Below are 6000 nucleotides of genomic sequence, written 5' to 3'. Positions count from 1 at the left end.
AAACAGAAGAAAAGGAAAAGGTAGCAAAATTGGAACTTGAAAAACAAAAGTTGGAAATGGAAGAAAATTTGAAACAAAAAGAAATTGAAGAAAAGTACAAGTTTGAACAAGAGAAGTTGGCAAAGCTAGGTGACAAATACTCATCAAGTTTCTCCTCAAAGTCAGGGTTTGATGTTACAAAGTATGTAAAGCTTGTGCCTAAATTCAAAGAGAAAGAAGTTGACGAGTACTTTCAACATTTTGAAAAGGTAGCTACAAATTTGAAATGGCCTCCAGAGCATTGGACCCTACTTTTACAAAGTAGTTTTGTGGGGAAGGCCAGGAAACTTACTCAGCTCTACCAATAGAGAAGTGTAATAATTATGAAGAAGTCAAACAGGCAGTTCTCAAGGCCTATGAACTGGTGCCTGAAGCATACAGACAAAAGTTCAGAGATTCAAGAAAGCAAGCAGATCAAACCCATGTAGAATTTGCTAGAGTAAAAGAACAAATGTTTGACAGGTGGCTTGGGTCAAAAGAAGTCAAAGATGATTTCGGTCAACTTAAGCAATTAGTTCTTATAGAAGAGTTCAAGAAATGTGTCCACGTTGACATTAAAACCCATTTGGATGAAAGCGCTAGCAAAATTAAGACGCTAAATGAAGCGGCGACAATGGCGGACGACTATGGCTTAACTCACAAATTGAATGGGAGTAAATTTAGTCATAACAGAAGTTATTCAAACAGGTTCAGCCATAATCAACCTAGAGCAAATCAGGGTGGTACACAAGAAGTGAAACCTCAGTCTAATTCACAGCATAGTGATGGTGGTAGAGGGACCCCAGGGAGTTCAGGTAACAGAGCAAAATTTGGAACTGAATTTAAAGCCAAAGTAACGTGTACTCATTGTAAGAGACCAGGGCATACGATGACCCAGTGTTATTTCTTAAAAGGCAGACAAGATGCACAAAAACAGCAGCAAACTGCTAGTAATACTGTGGGATGTGCAGTGTCACTTGAGTCAAAGAAACAAGTCAGTCAAATCAAGAAACAAGAATTCCCACAAAGGGAGGTGAGACAGACAAGGTGTGTGAAGAATTTGAACCATTTGTGTTAGAGGGAGTAGTATCACTTGGTGATAATGGTAGTCCAAAGCCCATTAAGATTGTGCGAGATACGTGTTGTGCACGGTCTATGATTCTGGAAGGAACTTTGCCCTTTAATGAGGATAGTTCAGCTGGTAATGCTTTGATCCAGGGTATTGGGATGGAAATAATTAGTGTACCTCTCCACAAAATTAACTTGAAATCTGACTTAGTTTCTGGTCCTGTAACCATAGGAGTTAGACATGAATTACCAGTCAAAGGAGTGTCTATGTTGCTAGGAAATGACTTGGCAGGGGGGAAGGTTTTCCTGACCCAATAGTCACAGATAAGCCCTGTATACAGGATGATAATAGTGAGGAAGAGGAGATATTTCCTGCATGTGCAGTGACACGGGCAATGAGTAAAAGAGCCTCATTAGAAACAATTGAGGACAACCAAATTGATGACTTAGGCTACAATTTGGAAGACACATTTGTGTCAAAGTTGAATGAGAAAGAAGATAAACTTCCTTCTCCTGGGGATAAAAATACCCCTAAAAATGACACAGCCTCTGAGCATGAACAAATTGGGGAAACCATGAAAGACCCATTAAGTCATGACAAGCTGATTCTGGAGCAACAAAATGACCCAGAACTCAAAGAGATCAATCAAAGGGCATTGACCCTAGACGAAGCAGAACAAAATTCTGTGTGTTTTTACAAACAAGATGGTGTGCTAATGAGAAAATGGCGCCCACCTGATGTACCTGCCGATGAAGAGTGGAAGGTAGTGCACCAAATTGTGGTACCAAAAGTCTACCACACTGAAGTTATTAACATAGCACATGATAGTCCCATGGCAGGGCATTTGGGTGTTAAGAAAACGCATGAAAGAATTCTGAGACATTTCTGGTGGCCCACTCTCAGAAAAGATGTTTCTGAATATTGCAAAACATGTCACATATGCCAAGTAGTAGGGAAGCCAAATCAGAAAATACCTCCTGCTCCATTGAAGCCAATTCCAGCCTTTGATGAACCATTTAGTAAGGTTATTATTGATTGTGTAGGCCCCCTACCAAAGTCTAAGTCAGGTAATCAATACCTTCTGACAATTATGTGCGCGTCAACACGCTTTCCTGAAGCTATACCCTTGAGAAATATTAAAGCAGTGACTATAGTGAAAGCTTTAACTAAGTTCTTCACATTTGTGGGGCTCCCCAAGTCCATACAGTCAGACCAAGGATCAAACTTTACTTCTGGAGTATTTCAGCAGGTCATGTATCAATTAGGTATAGAACAGTATACCTCAAGTGCTTACCATCCAGAATCACAAGGTGCACTAGAAAGGTTCCACCAAACATTGAAAAACATGATCAGGACATACTGTTTGGAATTTCAGAGGACTGGGATGAGGGAGTACACTTGTTGTTGTTTGCTGCTAGGGAAGCTGTTCAGGAAACTTTGGGATTTAGTCCTTTTGAGTTAGTGTTTGGACACACAGTGCGCGGGCCCTTAAAGTTGTTGAAAGAAAAGTGGCTCAATGAGAAATCAGATATCAATTTGTTGGATTATGTCTCCAATTTTAAGCATAGGCTTAACAGAGTAACTGATATTGCCAAAGAAAACTTGAACCAGGGTCAGGCCAAAATGAAACAATGGTATGATAAACATGCCAAAGAGAGAGTGTTCAAACCAGGTGACAAAGTTCTAGTACTGTTTCCAATTCCAGGACATCCATTACAAGCCAGATATCATGGCCCATGTGAAGTAGAGTCAAAAGTAGGTGAAGTAGATTATATTATCAAGACTCCTGGTAGACGCAAGAGCAGGCAGTTATGCCACATAAATATGCTCAAAGAGTATGTTGAAAGAAGTGACAGTGGCATTCCAAAACCTGTGTGTACAGTAAAACATGCTGATAATGTAGACAAACATGCCGATGTAGACAAAATCGCCAATGTAGACAAGAGTAAAGATGACAATTCTGATGTCACATTTGACCAGGATAAAGAGCTGGAGCACAAAGAGTATAATGTAAAATTGAACAATTCTGATGTGCTCACTAATTTGGACTCAAAGTTAGGTCATCTTTCTCAAGATCAACAAAGTCAAATTGCAAATTTGATTCACAAATTTGACAATATATTTCCTGATACGCCAAGTAGAACAAATGCTGCATTTCATGATGTAGATGTTGGTGATACAAAACCAATCAAGCAGCATCCTTACAGAGTCAATCCATTGAAAATGGAACATCTCAAAAATGAGATCAATTATATGCTAGACAATGATATCATAGAACCAAGTAGTAGTGAGTGGAGTTCACCATGTATTCTTGTTCCCAAGCCTGATGGTTCATACCGATTGGTCGCAGACATGAGAGCTGCAAATGTTCATTCAAAGACAGACTCATACCCAATTCCAAGAATTGATGATTGCATAGACAAAATTGGGAATGCAAAATTTGTTAGCAAATTTGATCTTTTGAAAGGGTACTTGCAGGTTCCACTCACAGACCGTGCCAAAGAGATTTCTGCTTTTTGTACACCATTTGGTCTTTACCAGTACAAAGTTATGCCATTCGGTTTGAAAAACGCCCCAGCAACATTTCAGAGAATGGTGAACCAAATTGTGGCAGACATAGAGGGATGTGAAGCATATGTAGATGATTTGATTGTTTACAGTCAAACTTGGGAACAACACATGGAACAACTCCATCAATTGTTTAAGAAGCTGTCTGAAGTACAATTGACAGTCAATCTGGTAAAAAGTGAGTTTTGCCATGCCACAGTCACATACTTAGGATATGTTGTAGGTCAAGGTCAGGTGAAACCTATCAAAGCCAAAGTTGAAGCAATTGAGCAATACCCCACACCTGTAAACAAGAAGGCACTCATGAGATTTCTAGGAATGGTTGGCTATTATAGAAAGTTCTGTCCAAACTTTTCAGAGATAGCAAGTCCTTTGACTGATTTGTTAAAGAAAGATGCAAAATTCATTTGGTCAGAACAGTGTGAAAATGCTTTTCACAAAGTCAAATCTATACTCATGAGTTCACCAGTGCTTACTGCACCTGATTTTCAGAAGCAGTTCAAGTTGACTGTTGATGCCAGTGACATAGGCTGTGGAGGTGTTGTGATGCAAGAGGGTGAAGATCAAATAGATCACCCCATTTGTTACTTTTCAAGGAAATTCAACAAGCACCAGAGAAATTACTCCACAATTGAGAAGGAGTGTCTAGCATTGCTATTAGCATTGCTACATTTTGATGTGTATTTGGGTACCACAGTATACCCTGTGCTTGTTTTCACAGATCACAATCCCTCACCTTCATCAACAGGATGAAGAACAAAAACCAAAGACTGGTGAGGTGGAGTTTGACCTTGCAAGAGTACAATCTGGACATCAAACATATTAAGGGAAAAGACAATGTAATGGCTGATGCCCTGTCCAGAATTGCATAAAACTTGACAAACAAAAATTTCCTTTAAAAGGGAAGTTGTGTGTGACAAGTAGTCACTGTGTATGATGAGTTAAATACTCAAAGTTGATAATATGTTGAAGTTGATGTAAAAGAAGAAAACATTTAAGAAAGTTTTCATTACATTCGAACTTTCTTCTTTTAAGGGGAGGTGTGATGTGCCCTGAGTAATTTGATTTAATTTAATTATTTAACTTTGTTTACAAGCTGAAAGTATTTCATGAGATGGGATACCCTCTTGTATTTTGGAGTTTCCCCAAATTATTGTAAACAAAGTCAGAGCTATGTTTGGAACTTGGAAAGCCCCAGTTCATTATTGCACCATCAGGAAAAAAACCCCAGGAAGTGATGTAATGTGAAAGGTGAATGTGTATAATTAATCTTGGGAAATCCCAAGATTGCAGCAATGTTGTGAAAATGTGATTGAAGTAATGGTTTATTAATAGATGATGGGTTTTTTGCATGAGTACTGATATAAAAAGCTGAAGGCTTTTGTTGGGACTTTACAGAATGCCATGGGAGATTGAGATATTCCACATGTGTGTGATGGTCTTCGTGCTTCAAAAAGAAGTACATTTTAACCAGTTTATATAGCCAATAATTGAGCTAATTTTAATACAGCAACGAAGAAGACAGCGAGCACACAAAAGTGCTCTTCCTCATCAAAGGATTAAAAGTTCTTCTGTCAAATTGCTGGAGTTTGCTGGGTTTGTGAAGGCCACGCATCTGTCAAAGAACAGCGGAGCTGTGTTAACGAAACCTGTTCCCTGGAAAAAGAGTGATTGGTGAAAGAAACACCATTTTTGGAGAAAGCAGCGCAAAGAGATATATTGCGGAGAGAGCAGCGCAAGAAGATAAGCAATAGAAGAAAGCAGCATCATTTTCGTTTGAGGATTTCATACGCAAGGATATTTATAAACGCAAGAATACACTGGACTTCGCAGGACAAGTGAATAAGGATATAATACATCAGTCGTCCAGAACATTGCAAGAACTCTAGGATCACCAACAACAAGACAGCTGGTTAAGTACTGATATAGTAAAACTGTCATTGTGTGATTTTATTGTATATTGTTATTATATGTACCAATCATACTCCGTTTTCAATTAAAGACTTAGATTTTGTTAGCTTAAACAAACAGTGTATTTGTGTTGTGCATTCGTGTGAGTTCGGGAAAAAGGTGATTTTGGCCTTGAGTCAAGTACGACTCGTAACACTACCTAAATTATTTGAGCACACTTAAAATAATAATATAAACTGTCAGATACCATTATTTGCCATTCATACCTTTTTCATTAGAAAAACGGTAACTTTATAATGGTCTTTTAAAAGATATCTGTCTTGCTACATTTTTGTATAGCTCTAATGGATGAATGTACTTTGGGTACTGATGATTGTGACGTAAATGCTCTTTGCACCGATACCATGGAATCTTTCACATGTACATGTAATACC

Source organism: Amphiura filiformis, unplaced genomic scaffold, assembly GCF_039555335.1.
Source record: "Amphiura filiformis unplaced genomic scaffold, Afil_fr2py scaffold_130, whole genome shotgun sequence".
NCBI classification, from domain to species: Eukaryota; Metazoa; Echinodermata; class Ophiuroidea; order Amphilepidida; family Amphiuridae; genus Amphiura; species Amphiura filiformis.
This window is presented reverse-complemented; position numbering follows the sequence as displayed.